The 27,119-nt window shown below is 39.9% G+C and overlaps 1 protein-coding gene across 4 annotated transcripts in view; it reads left to right on the top strand.

The window, feature by feature from the left end:
- Positions 1-1,684: 1,684 nt before the first annotated feature.
- arhgap32b (Rho GTPase activating protein 32b) overlaps positions 1,685-27,119 on the top strand; it is a 142,683-nt gene continuing 117,248 nt past the window's right edge. For 3 of the 4 annotated variants that reach the window (XM_087847099.1, XM_087847098.1, XM_087847096.1), the window contains exon 1: positions 1,685-2,160. The gene's annotated coding sequence lies outside the window, so the exon portion shown is untranslated. The remainder of the gene's footprint in view (positions 2,161-27,119) is intronic. The other variant, XM_087847097.1, reaches the window with a different exon arrangement.

The following is a 27,119-nucleotide window of genomic DNA, read 5'->3' as shown; positions in this document are numbered from 1 at the left end:
TGCTCACATAAACGATCAGTTATTTTAATTGTAATTTATAAATCCTTGGACTTGAATAGAATATGTGTTTCAGGAAGATTCACGAAAGACTCTTTGTGCATTTTACAAAGCGTGACACTCTTTTCTTTCTAATGCATTCAATTTTATTTCTATAGTGCCGAATCATAACAACAGTCGCCTAAAAGTGCTTCACAGAAAAAACCCCACCAATCAGACGACCCCCCCACGAGCAAGCACTCAGTAACAGCTGGAAGGAAAACCTCCCTTTCAACAGAAAGAAACCTCCAGCAGGACCTCTGGAAGAAAGACTCATATTAATCATTTTCATAATGATCATCCTCTGAAAGTGTTAACTAAGAGCTTCATAACTGGAGGCAGTGTTTCATCAGCTGAAACGTTTTCAGATGTATGCAGCTCTTCTTTAAAATGTAGAATTTTCTCCACCCATATTTCCTCGAGAGGTTTTGTCTTTCCCCCTGCCACCACTGTAATTAAGAACACGTTCTCGAGGATTTGCCTGGTTAAATGGCAGTTACGTTGACTCAGTGCATGCAGTCCACCTTGTGGTACAAATTTGCATGTTATGAAATACTTTTATATACTCTCTCCTATGCGTTTGTGTGTGCCGGAGAAAATTAAATATATCACAGAAGATTCAATAGTAATGTGAAATATAGTTCTCTGTGATGATTTTGGAGTAACAGAAGACAAGAGCACTGAGGCATTGTTGTATTTGAGAACAACTTTTTTTTTACTGGCAAATACTGGCTTTACTGGCTTTACTGGCTTTTGTGCAATACTTTTGTTAATAATCAGCGGTGCAATAGACCTCAATACTTTAAATGTGCAATTCACTTGTATTTTTATTTTTATTTTTATTTTTATTTTTATTCCTATTTATTCTATTTATCCCCTTTGTATATTTTATCTATATATGTCTTTGTATTTATATATGTGTGTGTATATATATATATATATATAATATTCTTAACTCTGTAACTTCTGTCGGTGCTGTGCTTTTTGGAAAACAAATTTCCCAGAGGAACCCACCCGAGGGATTAATAAAGTTTTATCTTATCTCTTATCTTATCTTATAAAAGAGACATGTAGATAGATGCTGAATCGGCTTCCTGTAGCTAATAAAAGTCTCCTCTTATGGGCATGTTTCCACATCTATGTGGCCTTCCTCTGTTACTTGGGTATGACTCATTTTTTAGAGCCTTCTAAGTGGCATAATATGGAATCAGACTGGCACATGGGAACCAAAAGATGTTGACCATTACAGTTGGGAACAATACTATTTATGTGACATGACCCCTGTCTGACTTGTTAGGATGCTTATTCGAGCACAAAGATAATATTCAACCTATTGACAGGCTTTTGTTCAGTTAATACAGACACAGACACGGAGCATTCTGGATATATTGAATAGATGTATTGGTGTCTGCCTGGTCATGTGGCATTTTAAAAGTCTGAACGAGGTTTATATTGGAATATCGATTCTTTTAATATGGTGCTGCAGGTTTATTCAACCAGCGAAACACTTTTCAGCTAAGCTATAGTATCATCCTTACACCATCACGGAGTATGACGGTGAATCCTGTGTCCTATTTTCCCATGCTTTGGGGTTGGACATTTCCGACAGCCGGTGAAGGCAGCACAGAGAAAGCGCCGCTCCAGCCAGTAACGCTCCACTCCTGGTGTGCACGCGGAGGAGAGGGTTTCTTTTTGTACAAGTTTTCTTCTGGAAATACCGTCCTGTGACTGGAGGGAATGGGGAATTGACCATACTCGGGCTTCCAGCGGGAATGAAAACTGTGAGGAAGATAGCGGTGATCGTTTTTTCCCTCCAGAGGAGAAACAGTAAGTGACAGACTGAAAGGGCTCGTGCGCCTTGCTGTCCCGGGGGAGTCTTTTTTGTTTGCTGTTAACCCAACTAACTGATCTCGACCACTGGCGCGCTCTCCTCGAGGCCGGGGACTCGCTCAATGATATCCTCCAAATACTTAGTGTCTGACGTGTATGAGTGTGTCCGGTTAAGCTGCGATGAGGAGGGAATTTAACAGCGGTGAAGCTCCAGACGTAGACGGCGAGAGCTAAGCTCCCCTCGGCAGCCAGTCAGCGGTGGTCAGGGACCGCAGACCACAACCACAAAACCAGGTACTTTTAGTACATTCATGCTACATGCTCGCACGGCGTGCTTTGCTCGCTTTTTACCCCTTTAAATAACATTATTTAGAGCCGCAGTGCTGATGAGACCGTGGCGATGGTGGTGTCTGAAGGGGGGATTCGGGCACAGCGCGAATAATGTCTCGCCAGCTAAGCGACGCTTGCGTGGAGTTGCTAAGTCCCCCTAGTTGTGCAAATTATATTCAAAATCTGGTTGGGAAAAAGGGGGCAAATTAACAGCGCTTTGCTTTAATTGTGTGCTCCACTCTCAGGATGTTAAGAACAAGAGGGTTTCGGGTATATTTGTGATATTTTGTTCTGTTCGGCTCTACAATCTCCGAACTTAAAAAGAGTTAATCACTTTCACCGGTATGAGAGTTGGATTAAACACAGACTGTGTGGCGTTTGCTGAACCAGGTGATGCCGCATTCACCTGGAGCCTGTGTCTGTTTGTGAATGCTAACATTAAACTGCTCTTTTTTGTATAGAGATATATTTGATATTTCACGTTTACTACCGTACAGTACTGCAGTTCATTGCAATGGGTGTTTTATTGCCCGTACAAATGCACTGCTTCTATCAGTAAGAAGGAGCTGGCCCTGTTTCTTTGCATTTGGTATTCTCTTTTAAAATGATTTCGTTTCAAATGTTGAATCTTAAATTAGATGTCATCCATATGGGAGTGTCTGAAAGCTCCCTATTCCCTCACATGTTATTTGATCCACAGTTCCCATGGTCTTCTGATGCTTCATGCCTTGTATTAGATTACAGTGTAATCAGACATCAGGCAAACCAACTTAAAACACAGAGGACTGTACACTGAACATCATCTCATTCATCACAGCTGTACATCGTTGCCACATTCAGGAACTAAATGCCTTGCTGAAAGGCATTTAGAGTTAAGTTTCTGGGGAAGATTTTGTTTTGTAATTGTCTCCCTTGTGCAACATTTCTCAGTTTGCATGGATGATTAGTGGGAGCAGCATGCCTGTGAAACCTATCACGTTTGAGCCTGCACCGTGATTGGGCTGGAACAGTTTACAAGCTATGGTTTGTTAAGTATTTTGCTGTCAGGGTCACGGTTCAGTGCAGTGAGAAAACATGACTGCAGCAGTTCCATTTTTTCCCTCTCGGTGTGTATTTATGAGAACAAACACTGAGTTCTTATCTACATTTCTGTGACTACTGGCATTCCCAGCATGTCGGTGCTTGATGTATTTCTGGTCTAACCCTTTGCTCTAGTTCAGTATCTTTTATATCAAGAAATAACCCCACTTGTCTCACGGTGGCTCCTTACATTTTTGCAACTTTACCCTCAGCTGCAGTCGATTTCCTTTTACTGCAGGAGCAACTGACCAAATAAACCCATTGTAAGGTTGACTAACCTTTTTCTTTATTATATACATGTTCTGTTCAATTCATTTTTAAAAATCTAGTAATGTAAAGACCCTACAATAATACAAAGAAAATGACAACAACCAGGTGACCCTCTATAAGCAAGCACTTGGCGACAGTGTTGGGACATGTAGCTGTGATAAAATAATGTTAATTGTTGGGAACAAACTTCTGTTTAATAGAAATATTAGTTCCATCTATGTTATGAAAGAATAGAAAAGGTCCGTGATGTTGAGAGTAGTGCTGCATCTCGACAGTCATTTGGTTAGAACAGAGTTAGACATGTTAGTTAGGTTGATGCAGAGTGTAGGAGGAGTAGCTGTAGTTGTGTTTTTGTTTTTTAAATATAGAATATCATTGATTATTGATACTTGGGATGTAGTGAACATGATTTATGAAGGACTTGTATTTTTTACATTAAAGAATTGCCCTGTTGTGCAGCTATCCTTATGACTCTGCGTTATTGCACCTGCTCTGTGTTCTACATTGTAATCAGTCCAGTTCTGGCCTCCTAAAATATCCTGTCCTCCTAAAACACATTTGAATTTCAGCGGCCAGTTTTTACCTGGACAATTGAAGGATATATAAAAGTCACTTGGCTGAAAAGTGTTTGCCGATTCTAACAGAAATGTTCTTGCTAGCTCAAAATGAGTTATGCGTGACAGATTATAGGCTAACAAGTACTTTACAACAGTTTAAATGCAAACAGTCATTGTTTTTGGTTTGTTTGGCAAATACTGGAAATCAGTTTTTGGCACATCACCTGACAGCGGTACACATCAGAATATTAGTAGGAGGAAATGTTAATGGAAACTTAAGCAACAGTGTTACCAAACACGAACTGGACACAGTTAAAGGCTCAAAAACACGAGCACACTGGTGAAACGACGGGTTTGAGAAATTTGTCAGTGTGGAGATATTTTTGGCTATTTAAAGTCCAACAAAGAAGCAGGGAAGCATTCACTGCAAACACTATGAAAAGGATGTTTCCACGACGGCAACAGTGTATATTTAACCGTTCATCTGCAAAACCAAGACGTTAATGTCCCAGACTCTTTCTCTGTACGACAAAAGAATGAACAGACAGTGACGTCACAAATTGCGTTATTGTAAAAGACACCAGGCCAGAAAGATAAGTTGCCCGATTAAAGTAGCCGACTTGTTACGAATTCCCTGGTCACGAACCTTTCCCTCAGCCAACTCTTTTCCAGCAGCACAAAGTGTAGAGAGATGGCTGAATAGCTGTGTCGTACTTCGGTTTTGTGGTCAAGTCGCACATCTGATCCAAATATGACTCTCGCTGCCCTTTCATTGAGACAACACTGCTGTTCTTGTGGCTTTAAAAAGAAAAAGACTGATCTATTCCTTTGCCTTGTGGCATAAGTGGACCATAACTAAAGAAGTTTCGTATAGATTTTTTTTGTACTTCTATTTTATTTATTTATTTACAACTGACAACAAAAAGACAACAGTGCATCACTTTCTTCTTTCATCACGTCACAGGACTGTTGTTAACTGAACCCTGTAGGAAGCGGTGTTGCTTTTGTTTGCTGCGCCCTTTAAAAGATAAATGTTATAATTATTGAGCTGTGACTGTGCAAAAACTACTCTAGAAGAGTTAAAGAATAACAACATGGAGCTGGAAATTAACATATTAAGTCTGGTTTTATAGACTAGTTCTGGATCAGTTTAGTGAGCCTGCACAGGTATTCAGCATTAAGACAACAGTTTTAATATCCAACAGCGATTGGCTGAAATGTACTCACAGTGTGGAAACAGAGTGGACAGAGGCTTGCTTGTAACTTAGGTATGCAAAACTCACCATGCAATGAGTCTGGTGTCATTCTTTTGCAATAAAGTGCAGCTGTCAAAAAGCATGGGTGGATGCATAGTTTTCATGTCATAGGGTCATTATGACACGGCAGAAGTGGGATAGTCATAATAAATCATGTCATCATTTATGAGTAATTTAGGGTTAAAGATTTGGGTTTTGCTCTAGTCAATGAATTGTTTTACTTCACTTTTGGAATGATAGCTGTGATACTGAGATTTGGAACAGGATTCCTGTACAGCAATGTTATCATTGTAGCTTGAAGTATTGTGTTCATAGCTGAGAGGATTAAAGCCAGCTGATGAGAAAATCTACAGCCATACCACCAAAAAGGGAAGAGATCATTTATTACTCATCAAATGACTCTTAGGATTTATTCAGACAAAGCTATCTATAGACTCCTGGAATATACCACAGTTATTTCTGTGTAACCCTCTTCAAGTGAAGCTCTTCCACTCTGGGATGCGTTTTTCTTGGTTATTACTGCAAACTGTCTCATTTCAGTTTGGTGTCACAGGGAGTTGTTTGTTGATGAATTCCTAAGCTTTTTATCAGGCCGTATTAGGATGAGGAGGGGTTGGATTAGTCCTTTGTGAAATGGTGAAATGTCAGGCTTCAGAACTGTTTCGGCTTTGTGTCATTTTTTCATAACTAGACTGTTCACATGACCAAGATGAAATACTAGATAAGTAATTGCTCTGCAAACCAAACATGACTTGGAACTGTGGTGTTTCTGTTAGTTTCTGTTTTAAATAAGATCTTAATGAAACTGTGTCGTCAGCTTTTTTATTTACTGCGTGTTTGTTGGGGAAGCACTCTGTTATGTCACACCAGGTATCATGGTGGGTGAGATGGCTGTACCAGCTATTTTACAGGTGGATTGTCAGACTATCCCAAATATCTTCAATCACATTCTTATAGCGCTGTGCAGTATGACGTAGCACTTGTATCATGATTTTTTTAAGGTTCTATTAGGAGTAAATAAAAATAAATTCAGTGTCTTTTATGTACCGTATTTTCTGCACTATAAGGCGCACTTAAAATCCTTTAATTTTCTCAAAAATTGACAGTGCACCTTATGTTTGTATTCTGGTTGTGCTTACTGACCTCAAACCGATTTTATGTGCTACACGGCGCTCAAGAATCTGTCAAAAATGTTTTAGTATGACTTGGGTAAGCTACGAAGCCGCACCGCTTGATGGATTGTTGGAGCATTACGGCTACCATAGTCAGGAGCCTCGCGGACTCGGAGTAATCTGGGTCCTACACTCCGCCCGCTTCAGGTCCCAAAAACAAACAAACACTGCGGCATCACTTAGAGTTAAAAACTGTCTAAATTCTTTCATCTTTAATAAAATGATCAGCGTTGCTGCTTTACCAGGTGTAACAATTAAGTTTAACATCCAGGCATCCATGAAAACAGAATTTATGAAATTCAACTGAGTTAGAAGTTAGCAGGAAGTTAGCTCGCTAGTTTCAACCTAAACATGATATAGCATGTTCTGACTGAGAGATTTCTGAAAAAATTCAAATGTACAGCTCTGCTATTTCTTCCAATATAAATGAAGACAGAAAACTAAACAGCAGTGATGTTTGTAGAGTTACTGAAGTTTGGCTAGCTGGTATATAATGATGTGCTACGTGACCGCTAGCGACACAGCCATGTTAGCATAATATAAACAAGCTAACTTTTTTCCCACTCGATAAAAGTTAAGGTGAGTGTTCTCGGTGGTCAGGAACAAATGTAATCGCATGGCAGGATGCTGTAAACGGACCAAACTTCAGCCAGGAGAACAACTGAGATAATCCATCCACAATACGAGGTTAGTCATTCATATACTGCTGCATGGGCTGGGCTGTAGTTACATCCTAAGGTTTTAAAAACTGAGCTTAAATAAATGATTAGCGGTAATAAAAGCCGAGGGAGGTCAACAGTGATCACTGACTGTTTTAGGAGCTTTTTGAGATTAAATAGAAGAAAATACAAAACATTAAACATGTTAACAACACAAAAGCCATATTAAACGCAGACTACTTTAGGCCCAGAAGTAGGATTCGTCACGTCATCACTTAATAACCGGATATAATGATGTGCTACGTGATCGCTAGCGACACAGCTATGTTAGCATAACATAAACACAGTGAAGCTGGAGGATGAATGCTAACTTCCCGATGGTTAGAGACAAATGCAATCGCATGGCAGGATGCTGTAAACGGACCAAACTTCAGTCAGGAGAACAACTGAGATAATCCATCCACAATACGAGGTTATTCATTAATATACTGCAACAACATGGGAATAGAGCAGCTGCGAGAGAATTGAACATTAATGAATCAATGGTATAGAAGTGGAGGAAGCCAGAAGAATGAGTTGAGTAAAAGTTTGACTTATCTGACTGCTTGTTGCGCCTAATAATCCGGTGCGCCTTATGGTCTGAAAAATACCGTAGCTAAATCTTATTTTGAAAGGTTTCCATCACGTATTGTATACAGAAAGGAAATGGTAAAGCAATGTGAAGTTTATCCAAACAGTAAATGCATGTTAAAACGATCAAGTCTTAAGCAAAGTCGACCTGTATACAGTGCCGTCTGGTTTGAGACACAATAATTAAAGAAACGAGCCAAAACTCAAAGGACACTGACTGTCCTCGTTCTCCTGTTATGCAACCAGCTGCTTTCTTTTGTTGTCTTCCCGAGTACGTGAAACCTCCTTCACCCTGAAAGGTCTCCTTGTTTGTCTCAGTCCTCGACAGCCACGCACAAACACAAAGCCAGACGTGGCCTCTGACCCCAGGCACAGATACTGACGCACTGTGCGGGGCTGTGTCCATTATTATTCCTTTCTGTATGTTCATTAATGATGCAATATGCATACACTGCTGTCATTGGGCCCTGTCCCACAAATACATGGGGCCGCAGGCTTTCTTGTTCTTAGTGTGGATAAAGCATCTTGCTCCAAGCTCGCTGCACACTGACAGTCCTCTGAGGATGCTGTGACATTCCCAGAGGAGATTCCATTCCCCCGTAAACAATCCTGGCATTGACACAGGCGCTGATTAGCAAGTTGCCAGGGTGTTTCCACAATGGCCCAGCAGAGGATAATGAGATCGGATCTGGAAACTAAAGTTTTCATTCAGGAGTTTGTTGGCAACCAGTTGTGTGAAGCAACCATCTTAGGAAAAGTGTAGAAACTCAGCAGATCGTTCTGGGAAGCACTGGAAGCTGTCAGCGATTTTACTCGGATATTTTTCTGTCAGCAGTTGGTGTCAGTTGCTGGGGAAAGGTGTTGGTGAAAGTAGGGTGCCACATAAATGTTTAGCCTCGCTGTTCTGTGAGCAGTTTAAAAACCTGTACCTTCTATTTCTGAATTACTCTTGAAGGAAAGATTGCAGCAAAAAACTGAGCCCGGGGAACAATGTTTTACAATTCTTATATATAATGATCGTAGTGTATGTAGACACGTCTTGTCTGTACTCTGAGTGCCACCCATTGTGTCAGATACATTGTAACTAATAAATGTTATTCTTGACTTGCAGCCCAGAATAACGTCATCTGGAATATTTTCTGTAAGCTTGTGTTTTCGCATATTCAAGGTGAGGAATAGAGCAGGGCGATATGACCAAAAATATTTATTACGATATACATTTGAAAATTTGTGATAACGATATAACTGACGATATAATTGACACTAGACAAAATACTTTACAACTCCACAACTTTAGTGCAAAAAAACCCATCAATGTATTTTCACTTAAACAAGCAGCTGTTTTTTATGTGCATTAAAGTTATATAAAAAATGTAACAGTGCAAATTCCTTGCTGACAGTTTAACCAAAAGGCATTTCCAGTGGAAACTGGTCGACATATCCTCAGCATAACCATGTAAAATATCCACTAAACTTAAAAAGAGGTTATACACACACAATACGGTAATATTATGTTGAAGCACAGTACGTATCACTCCGCGAGGTGATACGTACTGTCGGAGCCGTAATAGTCCGACAATCCATCAAGCGGTGCGGCTTCGTAGCTTAGCAAAGTCGTACTGAAACATTTGACAGATTTTCGAGCGCCGTGTACATAAAATCGTTTCGAGGTCAGTAAACACAACCAGAATTCATAGATAAGGCACACGGGATTATAAGGGGCTCTGTCGATTTTCAGAAAAATCAAAGGATTGATTTTAAGTGTGCCGTATTTTCCAAACAACACGGTAATAACGACGGCCCGCTAGCATGCTCTACCAAAAATAGTGCTTTGTTGTGTATCTGACGGACGAAAGCTAAACCAGTTCCACCACTAAAGCTGCAGCATTTTAACAAACCACTTCTGGTTCATCCGTTTCATTTAACGATCCGCTTTCGCTCTTCTCATTCTGCGTCGCCGCCATGTGCGTATGTAAACAAAGGCACTGCGCATGCGGGTTTTACCCATATTCTATCGCGATATTTCATTTTCCTATCGTTGCCCAAAATTGACTATGTGCACGTTAGCATATGCTACTTCCGGTGCGGAAACTCCTGTGGGGAGCTTTGTTTCCGGTGTCCTATTCGCGCCCTGTTTACGGTCCAAAACAAGTTAAGCAAATAAATAAATAAAGCGGCGATGTACATTTCTATAGATGTCTCGGGCATTTACCCAATATATCTGTAAATGATGTTCATCGACTTGTTGATATTTTTCCCCCACGCCTCAGGGGAAAAGAGAAAATGGATTTAAATGTTATATTTCTCAGCTGTCCCTCGTTTATCGCGGGTGTTATGTTCTAAAAATAACCAGCGATAGGTGAAATCAAGTAGCCAATTTTATTTTTTGACGGTGCAAAACGTTTCGTGGACATCGTGGACATACAGCACTGCACTTCAGAGTCACACTGCTAGCGATAGATGCAGCGATTCTGTACTGTACAGGAGAGACGGAGGAGATCGTCTGCAGCGATCAGGACGCAGGACGTAAAAAAGCATGCAAACTTGCACTGAAAAATCTGCGAAACAGCGAGGTGAAAGGTGAACCGCGTTGTAGCGAGGGACCGCTGTAATTTTGAAGGTAAGTCACAACATACCCTTCGTAAATACTAATGTATAGAAACCGTTACCAGCAATCATAAATTTTTTGTGTGGCTTTTTTTCACGGTTTGTTAACATGCTGTGTAGGTGTGTACTTGACTAGCTGATATCGACATAACGGGAAACATCTGGTTTGACTATTGTTCACCTGTAGTTTGAATGCTGAACATTTGCCTGTTTAAATCATAAGACCAGTCACTGTACAGAGATGTGCTTCTGAATGTGGACGATGTGTCTTCTGCTGCAGTTCTGCTTGTGTTTAGTGATGTAAACAACTGATCGATCTAAACTCTTTAAACGTCAAAATTGATCATTAGATTTTTATGACACAACAGTGGTGAGTGTTCCCACCTTCTCCTCTTTGTAACTTAACGCGATCGTTCCGTTTTCGAGTTGTGGACATCAATTTTGGAGTATATCTTCGCAGTAGCGATTGACCGCAAAGTAAAGCTACCGGAAATGTACAACCCCACATCCGGTCTCAAACCAGGAAGTTAGCATTTTCTCGTGCACAGGGTCAATTACACCAGTATTACCGTGAACGGTATGATATAGCCCAGCCCTAGTGAGGAAGATTGTTCCTGCATTAAACTGTTTTTTTCTGTGTTTTAATCACATTTTATTTAGAGGAATGAACTTTAAATCTAACTGCAGTTTTTCGTGTCACAAAGTTATTTCAGTTTCTTTGTCATAACGTAGCCTCGTGTCTATACGTGCTTGGCTGTCCTTGTTTTGTTCATATTGAAGTGTGGATAATAACCAGAGTTCAGCAGAGTTAACCTCAGCCCTTAAAATCAAACTTTTAAGGTCATGTATAACAGCACTTCAGTCAGTACTTCATTTGTATAAACAAGGAGCCCTCATAAACACTTAAACTACTAACTTTTGATTGGATGAAAGAAACCAGTTCTCTGCTTTTAGATTTGACATTTGATGAGCTCTATAATAATGATGCAGTATGATAAAAGCACAAAAACAGCCAGGAAACGATGCAATGGAAACAAACAACAAGACTTAGTGATATTCAGAGTGTTTGTTTTAATTCCAGGCTGCAAATATCTCTCAGAACTATGAAATGTTGTTGATTGAAGTTTAATAATAATTTACCAATGTGTTACAAGTGAGTAAAAACTTCTTACTCAACCACAATAAAATTCACTGAAAATATTGTTGGATAAATGAAAAATATAATTTTGTATGTTAATATAAAAGTTTTTAGGAAAAATGAAAATTAGTTTCACGGTCACTTTCATACGTCACCACAGTAATTTTAGGTCTTCGTACTGTCTGTGTGCAGCCGCTGTGCACGGCTCTGCTTTCTATTTTGTCTACTTTACTGGCAGATCGTGCAAAAAGCATGGTGGTGTGAATGTAAAACCTTTGTCACTGTCTGACATCTCATTAACGGGAGCAGAACAAGACCTTTCACAGAAAGTTTCTGACATATCTGGAGTTGTATAACTTCAAATCCACCCTTTGAGTTTCCACAGTACATTATAACTACAAGAACATGTTAAGCCCTAGCTCTGACAGCTAACAAAAATTAGCTGTCAGTAGTTCGGTGATTTCATTCAGCGTGGAGGGCACGTTTGTACCTTGCCATTCTAACTCTGCCGTGCCGTCAGAGGCGAAGCATTTCAATGAGAGCTCAGCTGTACGCTAACTTTGTAAAACAATTCAACAACCCCGCTCTCTATGCAGCGACTGGTCAGGTGTGCAGTGCTGTGAAACCAGACTGGGTGTGAATTTCATCAGGGCGACGATTCTTTGATGAGACGGTGTCAAGTGTGCACCGTTGTCACTCAGTTCAGTTCGGTCTTATTTTCACAGCACCAAATTACAACAGTTTCCTCGAGGTGCTTTGTATTGTAAAGTGAAGAAACTGTAATAATATAGTAATTGAGATCCCTCAAGTTTATAAGACTGTTGAGCCTATCCCCTAAGATCTTTCAGTGCCTTTAGACATGCTGGGGGAAGTTAAAGGCAGAAAAATAATTTATATTAGCTGTAAGGTAAGAACTCTAAAAACTGATGAGTCTTGCAGGCTGTTCAACTGTGCTGTTTAAAAAGGTTTAGTCTGCTATGATTGCTATGAACTTGTAGGCAACAAGTTGCTAAGCACTTACAGTGACCGCACTCTGAGATCCTGGAATTAAAAATGTCAGTGTTTGTTTTTAATGGAAGACTTGTGTCTTGATGGTTGAAATAACAATCACGTGGCTAATGGAGGAAAAGAAATAATGATTAACACTGTACTTACTCAGGCTGGCGGTGAAGGTGGCATGTTAATTATCATAATAACTTTTATAATTATTAGTAACATTTGTCAAAATAAGGACTTATGATTAGATTTTAAGGTGTTTTATTAGTGTTACAAAGAATTTGGATTATTTTCTTACTTCATTATAAAAAGGTAAAATATACTGTATAATCTACCAACAAATAAAGGGTTACACAAATGTTAAGCAAAACTGCCAAATGTAACTCTTGTAGTTACAGTTGAAGATCTTTACGCATAAAAATGATAACATGTAGTATTAGTTACTGTAGCAGTCGGTGGTTAACATAAAGATGATGGAAAAAAACAACCACAACAGGCTTTAGTTGCTTTCCAGTCTCTGAATATATTTCCCCTAAAGATACCAAGGTTCAACATCTCAACATGAACATCCCAGCCCCCAAAACCCTCGTTAAATAGCTACCGATCATACCACCAATAAAATTTAAGAGATCCTCCCTGACGCACTACCAAGAAATGCATACAGTGAAATACTGGACTCATTTTAACACGCCCCACATACATCTGACTGCAAAACAAACCCCATTTAAATAATATACAAACAAACTGAATCAAATCAAACTGTAGATTCAGCTCGCTCTCATCTAGTGGTTAATCGCACTGACGGTGGATAATTAGGGAATTCCTTTCAGATGAAGGAAGCTGACCTCAAAAGAAAGCGTGGTTAGTGGACTTCAAAATAAAAGCATAACAAAACCAAAACTTCCTGTCAGACATTGCGTGTGCTTCACTTTAGTGAGGGAGGAGCTTCCCCCGCACCCACACAGTTACTAAAATAAAAACGCAGCACTCGGTGTGAAACACATTGAACATTTAGACCTCACAGTTGGCTATAACAGAATAAGAAACACATTTTTAATAAATTCTTGTAAAAGTAGAACGGTGAAGGTTTTTCACGTTGCCCACCGCTCCACCTCACCTTGTGACCTCTTTTCTTCAGGCCTGAAACCTTTCCAGTTCAGATTCTCTCCTCAGGATTTCATCCTTGCCTAGCTTAGCTCTCCACACAAGGTTTGCTCTTCTTCACAGCTAGAAGCCCCACGTTGCTCTGCTTTGCCCAGGCTCACTGTCCCATCGGCGACTCAATCAGCACTGCAATAATTATTCATCTTTATCTAACTGCAGCCCCAGTTGCACTGTATCGTGATGTAGCAACCTTCATATTAAATGTGTGTAAACAACATGTGTTAAGTAACAAAGCCTGCAACAATTGTTGTTGGGTTAAAAAGGACTCTCTCGGGGGTTGTTGGCCTGTTTTTTGCTTTTCAGCCCACACATCCCAAAATTCACTATATGATGAATAAATCATTTTCAGGAGAAGTCATAAAATAAGAGAGAATGAGGTTTTATTTGAAGAGTTGCATGATTTCAGAATAAACACTGGCAAATGTCTTTGCTTTTTGTTCACTTAAGCCTGCACACTTGATAAAATTTAAATATATAGCTGGGATTTTGTGCCTTGGATTGAGGATTTTAACCTGTGTCTTACAGCCCTGCTTTTCCAGCATGTGAACACATGAGTGATTTCCATCCATCGTTTCCCCCCCCTTTTCATATTAAGTACATGTAGTGCGTGCTTTAGAGACACTCGGTGAAGTCGTACGTTTACTTTGGGTTGCTCGTCACCAACTGCTAGCATCTGCTCCTTCTTAGCCTTGCTGTACTCTGCTGTGTTTGGGGTGAAGTACCGTGCTTCGTTGAAGATTGTTAGTTTTTAGTTACTGAATCGTCATCGCAGGCAGACACCTCTTCCTCTCAGAGATGCCCAGGCTTGTCTAATTGTTGTGCACAGTAAGGAACGTAAACAAACGGTGCTGCTATAGCAGCAATGTGACAAGGTAGTGGCACATTGTTCCTATTGTAGAATCTCCATCCTAAATTGTATGTGTGTAATGTTTAGAGATTGTGCAGCTGGGACTGAAGCACTTATTTTCTTTGTGACAGCAGTATCTGGTAGAAGTCAGAGCTATTTACTTACTTATCATGAGGCAGACGACATTTAATGTCTGGTGAGTGAAGCACATTGTTTCCATCCCCTTGTTTTTTTGCACCCAGTTATCCTATTGAATGAGACGGCTGTTATCTGTTGTGTTACAGGCCCCGAACTTTTTATTTTAAGCTCATTCAAGATGATGTGCAATAAATAGATTGAGTTCATTTCTCATTAGTGACCCCTAGTTTTGCATCTGTGTACGTTTCCTTTCCTTCACAGTCCCTATACTTTTTTTTCATAATGCGTAAGGTTTTACGCGCTATCACACAGTCAGGATGTTTTCTTAAAAAAGTCAAATCATTGTTATATTATGGTTGAATGACTAGGAATAGGTAACAAACATGTTTAAATTGTAAGCTGTTCTGTTGTTGTCTTTTAAATCCATTTGATATTTTTATTTTATGTGTCTCTTCATAGCTAAATGCTTTCTTGTTTTCTGTAAAACGAGGTTTGGCTACAGGTTTGGTTGGACTTGATGATGTTATATTCTAAGCTGCCAAACACACCTTGAAACTTCAGCTACAAGATAAATGTCTCCATACATTCATACAACACTTTATTCTATGCTCTTTGTCCACCTCACATCCATGGCTAATCTGGAATCACCAGTATACCAGATATAGATGTTCTTAGATTGTGGGAGGAAACTCCACAGTACCCCACAGTACAGTAGTTCCTGTGTCCACAGTACTGTGGACACAGGAATCGCACATTTAAAACTAAATGTGGAACATTTAAGAACCATACATAGCTGCATAACATGTTGTGTTATTTTGTGTTGTGATAACAACCATAATGCTTTTCAGACCAAAAGAGCAAACTATTTAAATTAAGTGAAGCATTTACGAAACTATTATTGAGATCTGTTCAAAGAGTTTATGCTAACAACATCCAAAGTTTTATTCTCATGTAGGGCTGCCACAAACGATTATTTTGATAGTCGACTAGTCACCGATTAATTTTGCGATTAGTCGACTGATCAGATCATGCATCCATTGGATGTAAAACGTACAGCTTATTGCACCAGCAGCCTCTGCTCTTATATAACTATCGTTAGCTTACAGCTTTAAGTGTTTAAGGTATGTGCTAACTGAAAATAAAGACAAGATGATAGTTTATTAATGAAATTTGCAGATTGTTTCGGTGAAGTTTAATAAACTCCTTGCTATCTAAAATATAACAGGACACCGGAGTATATTCTCGAGCATCTCACACTTCTTATAATCAGCTGTCTGCTTGACATTTATTCAGCTGTGTAAAAACTATAACTTTAATCTCAGCCAAACCGATTTACTCAGGAACAAATAAAATACTAAAAAAGCCAAACAATAACATTTTTAAGTTATCTAAGTGACTTATATATCATGTTTAACCTGAGTAGCGAAAGACGGCGGTGGGTTTGAAAACGATTAGCCGGGAGTCCGGTGTTCTCACGGCTCTAGTGAGCCTAGCCCCCGGCTAGCTATCGAGCTAGTGGGTAACAGACATCTCCGAAAACGTCGGAGCGCTTTTGAAAATATGTGGTGTCTTGATAAACTGAGCAGATATTTGAGGTTTACACAGCAACATTCTCGCCTGAAAATATGTTAAACGTTTATTTTGTGACCCAGAAAGAATAATAAGAGTAATATTAAAGCTAACTAGCTGCCGCCATTGTTGGCAACTGAGCTGGGCTGCGCTATGAATTCTGGGACACAGCTTCTTCTTTGGGGTTTAACGGCAGCTGGCATCCTTGTACATGCAGTGCTGCCATCTTCTGTTTCAGTCCGTTATTACACTCTTAAATCCTACTACTTATTCCTGCGTCTTTTGGGATCTTACAAAGCTTCAAACGACACGTCGACTATTAAATCAGTCGTCGACGATTTTGATAGTCGACGTAATCGTGACTAGTCGACTAATCGTGGCAGCCCTATTCTCATGTTGTGGTTGTATAGTCTGTTATGGTTCACAGGCTAAAATGTTTGTAATGGCTAATGTTGGATAAATACTTACCTAATGTTACTAACGTTATACCTCACAGTAAAGTTAGCAGGCTATTTAGCAACCATCCTAACATTTTGTTTTTGAGATTCACTGTAGAGTTTAGTGCAACTACAAGTGCAATATTAAATACTGAGTGAACGTGTGTGAATGGATATTTAAATATAATTTTAGCACTTAATCAGTGTAATGTGTGTATTTCCTCTAGATCTCCAGGTTTCCAGTTACAGCCTTCATTCTCACTCCTTCAGGTGAATCTGTTGATAATCATTTAGTTAACAGTTACATCCTTGTGTGTTTGACATTCGATTAGGGGTGGCTTTCAGTACGGATGTGATGAATAGCTGTACAAGCTGCCAGCTTGGATATCAGCACATTGTGTTGGAAAAAGTTAACTGCTCCTAGCAACTACAGGGTGGACTGAACATGCTCTCTGTGCTGTCTGCTCATTGGCCAAGGTAACAGTGTCAGGTTGAATGAATCAGCTGAAATGATGTGGCAATTCTGTTAAAATGTCAGGTGATTGCAGTGGCTTGGGAAAATATATGGGCTCATTTCGACAGTCATGGTGTTTTTGTGCAATATAGTAGACACAACATTTCTGTGTATCCAGTGTGAGCTAATGACCCAGAGTGGCTGAAACTGGTTGGGTGCTGCAAAGAGTTAGAGACTGAGTTGTTGTTACTCTGTAGGGATCAGTTATATTATAAGCTCTAATAGGGCTGTGCGATATGACCAAACTCTCATATCCTGATATAAGACATCTATCGTCCCGCTATAAATCACAAAAATGTAACATTTTCTGTAAATTCTGTGAATCTCGGGCAGCTCGACTTGCGGGAAGTGTTTCCAACTGCACGTCATGTAGCTGAAGTCGAGTGTTTTAACTGATGCATGAAACTATACATTACAAGTTGTAACGGCCGCCGTTTTCTTTGTGAGTATTTATTACACGGCGTGCTGCGGGGAAAAGCCTGTTCTAACGTTTGAGTCTAAGGTTTATTTTTTAGCACCTGGCGGCTCTTTTACTTCTCATCCGTAAACACTCTGCATCTTTCACATGATTCAGTTTATTTTGAAAAGTCTCAACCGGATCTTGAGCTTTATTGTGAAAGGTTTATGTGGAACAAGCGGACACGCGATGGCGTTACCGTCGTTGTTGCTAACGACAACGCATAAAAACAAATGCTTGTCCGTCCGTAGTGTGGTTATATTAAATATAAGAGAAAGAGAGAACTTTAAGAAATTAATATAGCCACTACAGCGACCATCAGAACGATGAAAAAAATATTGCCGTAAACAGTTTATTTTGCGACACCACGAAACAAACGATAGTGTAAAATGAAACAATAGATGTTTTTATATCGTCAAACCATATATATCGTTATATCGAACAGCCCTAAGCTCCAACATTTTCTTGGTGAAATCAGTGATTCAAGTTTAATTTAAAATGTTTTGAGGAGCTTTAATGCCTGAATAAGTTGCAGTGGGGGGGAAAAACCTGCTCATGTTTCACACTCCATCAAAGATGTGTAGAGCAGCAGCGCTCTCTGTAAAGTGCCTGCTTGTGATATTTAACACCGTCCCTTGGCAGGCAGACTTTGTATTCATCGTCTAAAGGTGAATTGAATTAACAAGGTCATTCTCTTGACATCCAGTCTCCAGAGGCTGAAGACAGTAGACTTTAAACAAGGCATCAAATATCAAGCATAAGAGGGCAGACAAAAACACATAGTTGCATCACACATCAGATTTCATCTGGAGTTTATTCTGGAAAGGCAAACTGTCGGCTAGCGGGCATCATTGTGAGACTGAATTGTAAAGACCACATTTGAAGTCCCATTTTTACAACTTTGGCAGAGGAGTTGACAGAGAAATCCTCTAATAGTGAACAGTGATGTTACCTTTGTCTTTAAATTCTGCACCTTTTCTGAGAGTGATGTCTTGCAAGGATGTTGAGCAAACCTGCCTTGTCATGCCCTAATTCCTGCAAAGCTTCAAATAACCTCATGAATATGCACTGCTGAAGGTCAATGTCATACTGAAATGTGCAAAATAGCAGCAGGAAATGAACCGCGCTGCAGGGTTTCTCTCCATTTTAGGCATGAAGCTTATGTTCTCTTGAGATATTTATCATCTTACTTTAAGTTCAGTAAACCTTCATTCATTTTTTACATTACATAAGTTAAAGCATCCAGTAATAGGAGTTGCAATCTTGATTAAGATCCACATTTATGTGTAAAAATCAGATGAATGCACAGAGCGATGTCCTGCGTTTTAGCATCTTCCAGTTTGTTTTGATTTTGCATCTCACAGCAAGTTCAAGTCCATCCTCAATCCTTTCATGAGCCTCGTTTTCAAAAGTAACAGGCAGCTGGTTTCAGCCGTTTCAGTGCCCCGAAAATCAAACCTCTTAAACAAATGAAACTGCACGCTTGTTTCCATTGCAACATCCTGAAGCTCCTGCGTGTTGTTTCCATAAGAACGGTAAATTTCACCGTTCCTTGAATTGTTTAGCCTAATGTCAAGGCCTGTTTGTTTTGCCTGTTTCACATTGCGCTCTAATTTGAAATTGCTGCTCGTCTTGAATGGAAAGTCACAACTCCTGCAGCTTCATGCTTTAGTGTGCTGGCCTTTTGAGTGTCTGTAGGGGAAACACTGTTTTGATCAGTGGCTTTTCATACTAATTTCTAAAAGAAGAACCTTTATGAATGTGTTTGTTTTTTTTCACTCTGATAAGTAGAGCGTGTCCTTCAACAGGACATGTTTCAGATACGATTATAGAGATATGTGCCTTAATGTTGTAATTGTACTGGGGAAAACGACTTCAGAACATTTATTATTAGGAGTAGGGATGGGTACCGGTATCCGGTGCCATGATGGCACCGGTTCTGTCATAAACGGTAGTAACCAGACCGAAAAGCAGCGCACATTTCCGTGCTTTTTTTTTTCCTGAGCTGTGATACACTTTAGATTCTAGCCAATCATTTTACGTTTCTGAGGATAGTAGGCGAGTCCAGGTACGTACGTTCTTTTAGAGCAGAGCTACAGATTAAAAATGCCCAAGGTGAAGCGGTCAAAAGTCTGGCTGTACTTCACAGCAAAAGATGCAAACTCAGCACCCTGCAACAAGTGCTTTAAGCTGATACTGTGATACTGTGCAAAGGAGGTAACACCTCTAATCCGATGAAACACCTGGCGACGCATAGCATTTTTTAAAAAGCCGAGAAATGCGCCGTATTTGATAGCTTGCTGCGAGACCTCACACCGAGCGCATCTACTTCGGGTGTGGTGCCTGTTATCGGACCCGGAGTTAGCAACATCCCCCAAAAACCCGAAGAGGAGAGTCCTGGCCCCTAGCCCTGCCAGTGTAGCAGAAATGATGAGGATGATGATGCAGCAGCAGCCGTTCTTCTCTGCGTGAGTAGCTTAATGTTGTTCGTGTGTAATTTACGTTGAGTAGGCTAACCACGTTATTACATTAATGCATGTAAGGTGAACTAGCAAACATCATCATAGCTACATGCGGCTGTCTTCTTGTTTGATGGCAGATACTCCCTTCACCCTGGCCAAAAAGGCTAAAATGACCAAAGAAAAAGTGGAAAACAGCTAAACATGAGAGGTTTTTGGACAAAGTTTGTGTTTTTTCCATTGCTTAAGCACTGCTTCCAGCCAAGAGTGATACCATATATGCCCCATAGCTGCAGAAAAGGCTAACATTGTTATCTTTTTACAAAAAACAGCTGAACATGAGAGGTTTTTGGACCAATTTTGTGTTCTCCATTCTTTAAGCACCGGCACCGTTTCAAAAGTACCGGTTTGGCACCGGTATCGGATAAAACCTAAACGATACGCATCCCTAATTAGGAGTTTTAGAGTCTTAGTGTGGCCTTTTGAAGGACACCATCAGAAACCTACTATGGTTGAATGCCATTAGACCTGTTTCACGTTTTAGTTTATAACAGAATCTTAAAATGGTAAAACGGCACTTTATCTTTGGAGTGCTACATCAACCAGCTCTCCACTGGCTCTGGTTCTGAGTCCGAGTAATCCTGCAGCTCACGGAGTCCATTAGGGGGAAAAACTGCAGAGAATTGAGAATTCCTCTCAAAGTGTTGCATAATTAAGTAGGCGGCTCTTGTGAGTGACAGTTGTTTTCTCTTGTTAGTCGTTAGCTTACAATTACAGAAAAAGTCAATGTAAAGAGCAGATTACTCAGTTTCTCTAAGTCATTTTTTTATAAACCTGTTTGTGCTCGATAAACACTAAAAACAAAAATCTGCTTTGTTTTTATTGTTTATCTGCCAGTTTGAAACAGATGTTTTTAGCCAGCCAGTCATCTAAAAACAATCTTTTCTGTTCAGTGTCGAAAAAAAAGTTCATGTCTAAATTATGGGTACACTATACTTCTAAAGAGCCCCAACACCTATGTTTTCAGCGCCATGCATCTGCCCCACACAATCAGCAAAACCAGCGATGAATGGAAACTGTCCAAAGCTGTTGTGGAGAACTTGTTTCAAAGGAGGCGAACGATTAAACAGGTGCGGCACAGAAACAAAGAAAAGCGTCTCCGCGCTACCGTCACAGACTAAGATGGAGCACAAGACGGCTTTCAGTAAACAGAAAGGTTGTCATTTTCACCGGAGACGAGGCTTTACTAAACAGCTGTGCAAGTGCAAGTGAAAGCAGCACCAACCACCAACCAGAGGTCAGACCTCAGAGACGGATGACCTCTCTGACCTGGCAGATAAGAGACCAACCTTTTCAGTCCAAATATCCCCACTGCAGACGTGTGCATCTTTTAAAGTATTTCCTTTTTTAGTTTAAACCTTGGTCAATGTATCAAAGCATGATCAAAAAAGCCAAAAATGATACATGCAAAACTTTTATCATTTTGACTGTTATAAACTTAGATACATTTTTTTGTTAACCGGTCAGACGGTTCAATAAACACTCCAGTTTTGTTTGTTTTTTACAATTGAATTTTCTGGCAATTATTTCAAAGCTTTCAATTATTTAGGCTACTTTGTTTCTCTTCATGAAAAATAAATTCATGTTTTTTTTTGTGCAGGTCACACTGTGTGAAATATTGATGATGGTTTACTTGATAGCTGGACAATGGAGAGCACTGAGTGCACATATCAGCACTGTCATGCTAGCTGGGTAGAAACCAGCATTTGCCAAATTTTATATTCTGAACTTATATTCTGTGTATTTGTTAGGGGTGGGGGAAAAAATCGATACTGTGTAGTATCGTGATATTTTGTTTGCTAATAATGTATCGATACAGGGACAGCAGAAATTGATATTTTGTTACAAAAAGGTTTTTGTGCTCTGACTTCAGAGCATGTTGATCCTTTTTCTGAGCAAGAATCCTGACATTCCTTCACTGTCCAAATGTGTTTAACTTGTTTTTGCAGCAATAAACATGACAGTTTACTTATTTTAATTTAAGACATGTTTTATTTTAATTAAGTTTAAAACTTTTTTATTGAATGTAAAATTATATTTTGTTTTAATTTACTTTCAAATTCTTCAGTTGCTGAAGGGGCTGCATAGTTTTCATAAACTGCATAGTTCAGAATAGCTATAATTGTACCAGATGGTTGATTCAGTTAAGTTGGACTAGACTGTAATACAAACCGTTCAGTTTGTCAACAATAAAACTGAAATGAGAGAAAGACTGAGTGTGAGACTTTGATATTAGATAAAATGAATATTGATAAAGTTTACCTTTATGTACAGAATCTGAATATCGCAAAATATTTTAAAAAATTGCAATAATATCGTATCGTGCGTTAAGTATTGTGATAATATCGTATCGTGGGATGTATGGTGATTCCCACCTCTAGTATTTGTTTACATTACCACATTCATCTGCAAGCCAAACGTGGGTCTCAGTCCACAAATGTCTGCTTAAAGTTCTTTGTGGATTTAAAATCTTTGATTTGGAAAGCCTGTAGGTCTCACACAGTTTATTAGGATGCACATAAATGTATATATTGTTGTTCGGGTGCTTTTGTTGGCTATTCATTATTTGGTCATTCACTCGCTTGCTCTGAATTTTCCGGATTATTGGCTGCACTGTTCTCACTTTGATGTAAATTGGTCAAACTGGATGTTACACAGACATCATACAGACTTGATATTACAGAGGGGATGGTGTGAAGATGTTTTCTTTTATTTCACATTGTTTCTCACCATTAGCCTTAGCTCATCAAAGTTAGCAACACAGTCCAAATTAATTTCACCATCTAACACGCTCCTCATACTTGACCTTTTAAAATCAGTCACACCTTGCTCGCTTGTTCCTTAGTGCTATCACATCTTCCCCTTTGGGGAGGATATTTTCTACAGAATCCAGTCCTGACAGTACTGTACTGTTGCAGAAAAGACAGCGCCTGCCTTTTCCAAACTGTTGGCAAGGTTTAGTTTTGTAAACAGGAGGTTTTTGTGTAATTTGTGGGGACTGTTCAACTTGTGTTGTGAGGTTATTTGACCATCCAGCTCTGGAAAGAATCTCTCTTTGACTTTATTTGGTTAATTTCTCTACAAAAAAAAAGTCTTGCTTTATTCTTGCCTCAAGCCATAGATTGCTGTCTGCTGTTGATTGATTGAGCTCTTGTGTATATTTTCTGTAATGGAGTTGAGCTGTCCTGGCCTCATTAATCAGTGCGGGAGAGATGGTAATGAAGACGAGACATGCAGGCATGCATCTGGTCAGTGAGCCATGGCTAGCATGCTATTCTGTTGCTGTGAATTCTGTCAGAAATAATTGACAGGAGAGGCGCTTGGCTTGGGGGGAGGATTAGTTTCGGGAGTATTTTCAGCTTAGCTTTCCGGGAGATTTATGTCCCAGGTTTCCTGATAAATCACTTATTAGTGTTTGTCACCATGACTCAGCATGTCATGTTTGGGCCGGGATGCCATCCTGCCACATCCTTCTCCTCTCCTGTCTACGCGACGGTGCCGACACGCCGAAAAGACTTCTCGCTGCTGCAGAATTACTCCAAAGCAGGCCATTAAACAGATTCACTGCAGAAGTCATGAAAAATAAAATAATAGATAAATAAATAAATAAATATGAAGCCCCAGACTCAGTGGAGTTGGCTCTCATTGTGGTTTCTGCTGTGTCTTTGGACTGTGCCGCTGCTGTTGGGTCTCCTGTAACGCTGTAGGATAATGGGTCTGTCTGAATAATTGAAAACAGACTCCAAACAAACTGGTGCTTTTACTGCTACTACTTGGAAAACCCATTAAGTGGCATTGTAAAGGATTTGTTCACATGCAGGTGCAATTTCTAAGATGCCTGGTGGGCTCTGTTTCTGTGAAGATGGTTTGTTTAGTTGATTCACGGAGCTTCCCCCTGATGAAACTTCGTACACGCTTTTTTAAAACAGATGTTGTTCTAACTCTAAATTAGCTGTGTGCTGTTTGGATTTCACTTTAGCGCCGTTTCACTGGGTTCACAGGCTGTTAGGTAAGGAAGCTGCGTGGACTGTGCTCATTCACAGGGCAGGTGATTCTGCCGCACATTTCGAAGTGACCTTGGGTATGACACTGATCACACTGATCAGTCCCAGTGGTTAAATCAGCACCTTGAATGGTAGACTACTGCCATCAGTGTGTGAGTGGGCGCAAGTTGTATATAGCACTTTCACTTAGGGCTGGGCGATATGGCCTAAAATTCATATCGCGATATAATTTGAAGCATGTGCGGTAACGATATACATCACGATATATTCTTTTCTTCTGTATAACGTGTTTTCCACACTATAAGGCACACTTAGAATCCTTTAATTTTCTCAAAAATCGAGAGTGTGCCTTATGTATGAATTCTGGTTGTGCTTACTGACCTCGAACCGATTTCTGCGTGCAGAAATCGGTTAAAAAATGTTTTAGTACAACTTTGGTAAGCTGCACTGCTTGATGGATTGTCAGAGCATTACGGCTGCCGTACTGAGGAGCTTGGCGGAGTAATCTGGGTCCAAAACTCTGTCCACTTCTGGTCCCAAAGTCAAACAAGCACTGAGAGTTAAAAACGGTCTAAATTCTTTAATCTTTAATAAAATTATCAGCGTTGCTGCTTTATCGGGTGTAACAATTAAGTTTTACATCCATGAAAACAGAATTTATTATATTCAACGGAGTTAGAAGTTAACAGGAAGTTAGCTCGCTAGTTTACACCTAAACATTTCATACCATGTTCTGACTGAGAGATTTTTGAAACTAATGAAAACGTACAGCTCTGCTACCACTTCCAATATAAATAAAGACAGAAAACTAAACAGCAGTGGCGTTTGTAGGATTACTGAAGTTGGACTACCTGGTATATAATGTTGTGCTACGTGATTGAGAGCGGCACAGCTATGTTAGCATAAAATTAGCACAGTGAAACTTTTTTTCCACTCGATAAAAGTTAACGTGAGGGATTCTGGTGGTCAGGGACAAATGCAATCGCGTAGCAGTTTTCGGCTTTCCCCATATTTCAAAAGTGCTTCATCTCTTTGCTATGACTATCGCCCGCCATAATTTGCAGATGATAATGATTTTAGCCGCTGCGATGCTTTCGACCAAAACAGGCGCAGCTTGATGACATCATCAACAAGCGCTATCAGATAGAGCGGTATAGTCAAAATCTCTATCGTTGGCCAAATTTATATCGTTTCTATCGTATATCGTTTATATCGCCCACCCCTACTTTCACTCACATTGTTTTGGATAAAACTGCTACATAAATGCATTTAAGTGGAAAATAAGCCCCGTGTCTCTCACTGTGGAGATGTGTAAAAGTTATGTGCCCCAACTGTTTGGCCTGTTTTGCCATATAATGATCAATCAACATTACAGTAAGTGGTTTGCGCTATACCTGGCACCATATGCCCACCCTCCTCAGAGTCGCAGCACAGCACAGGTTTACTTGTGTCGGTGCAAAGTTCCCGTCTTTAACTATGACTGATGGCTGAGCTGAGGCTAAACACAAGTGACCCAGGGATCACATGTTTCATATATTTACTGACTATGTGTTTGTGGGCTCATACTTAGTATAATAAGAAATGGTCAAGGATTGTCCAGCACACAGTCTGTTAAGGTGAGCTGTTTCAGCAATAGTGTATATTTGCAATATCATACAAAAATATAACCGACTTTCAAGGAGATGATTACGTGGTTTCTGTGGTGAAATAGTTCTTTCTTCAGTGAGAGGGCACAACACGAAAGCAGTTTACAGTAAACACCATCCTGTGACAGCTGATAAACACAGGCTGAAAGCACATTTTGCCTCAAGTGTTGCTCTTTGCTTTGTCACACTTGAGTTAGCCAAAGCATTTTCATATCAAAGAGGCTGTGTGATGTTGGCTCTTCATACCAACAAAAACTTTAAAGGTCACTCTCTGGTCACCTCAGGTAGTTTAGAGCCCAGCTCATAATTGTTTTATTGTCGATTGTCAATATTGTCGACCAGTCGATTACTGCATGAGTCTCTGGGTTAGTGGCAAACACTTGCTATGCCCATTGGTGAATTAACATCATATCAAAATAATAACATGGTTGAAGAAATTCTCCTGTCTCCGCTTTACTTTTTAAATCTTGGCCTTTATAAATGTGGATGCATACATATGGGGTGAAAAAAGCTCACATGGACCGATATATCTGCCACATTACAATACGGCTGAAGCTGGCTGTCAGCTGTATGTAAGCTTTCACCTTGGTTTGATGTCTTTGTGGTTGGTCAGAATCAGATTACCTTATTAATCCCTAAGGAAATTATGTGGGTTACATTTGCTGTAACAATAACACACGAAACTATTTAAATAATACAATATTTTACAGAGTTTACAAGATAAGAAAAGATAGATAGGATAAGATAAGATGAGCTTTATTAGTCCCACATGTGGGAAATTTGTTGTGTCACAGCAGAAAGTGGACATTGCAAAGTTACAGTAGCAAAAATGAAGAAAAACACCAGAATAGGTTAAGGTAATAAGAATAAGATACTGTATACAATAGAATAAAATACAACGTTGTCAGAAAGAGAGAATTGTACTTGGTGTTATTGCACATGTGTGTGTTTGGTCAGCTGCGAAGTCCTTGTTGTGGAGTCTGACAGCAGAAGGAAGGAAAGCCCTGTGGAATCTCTCTGCCCACCATCGTGGGTGCTGCAGCCACTGAAGGAGCTGCTCAGTTCTGTCAGGGTCTCCTGCATGGGGGTGGGAGGTGTTGTCCAACAGGGAGCATCCTAGAACAGAGCTGGCACTCTCTTCTTCTCCCCGGCAGAGATGCTGCTGCACCAGCAGACCACACCGTAAAAGATGGCTGAGGCCACCATAGAGTCATAGAAGGTAGAACAGTTTATTGGTCAGATAAACACCAATGTGTCAAATTT

The sequence above is a fragment of the Neolamprologus brichardi genome, chromosome 10 (assembly GCF_056152115.1).
Source record: "Neolamprologus brichardi isolate AB-2024 chromosome 10, ASM5615211v1, whole genome shotgun sequence".
Taxonomy (NCBI): domain Eukaryota; kingdom Metazoa; phylum Chordata; class Actinopteri; order Cichliformes; family Cichlidae; genus Neolamprologus; species Neolamprologus brichardi.
The sequence above is the reverse complement of the archived record's forward strand: the minus strand, read 5'-3'. Positions and strand labels throughout refer to the sequence as shown.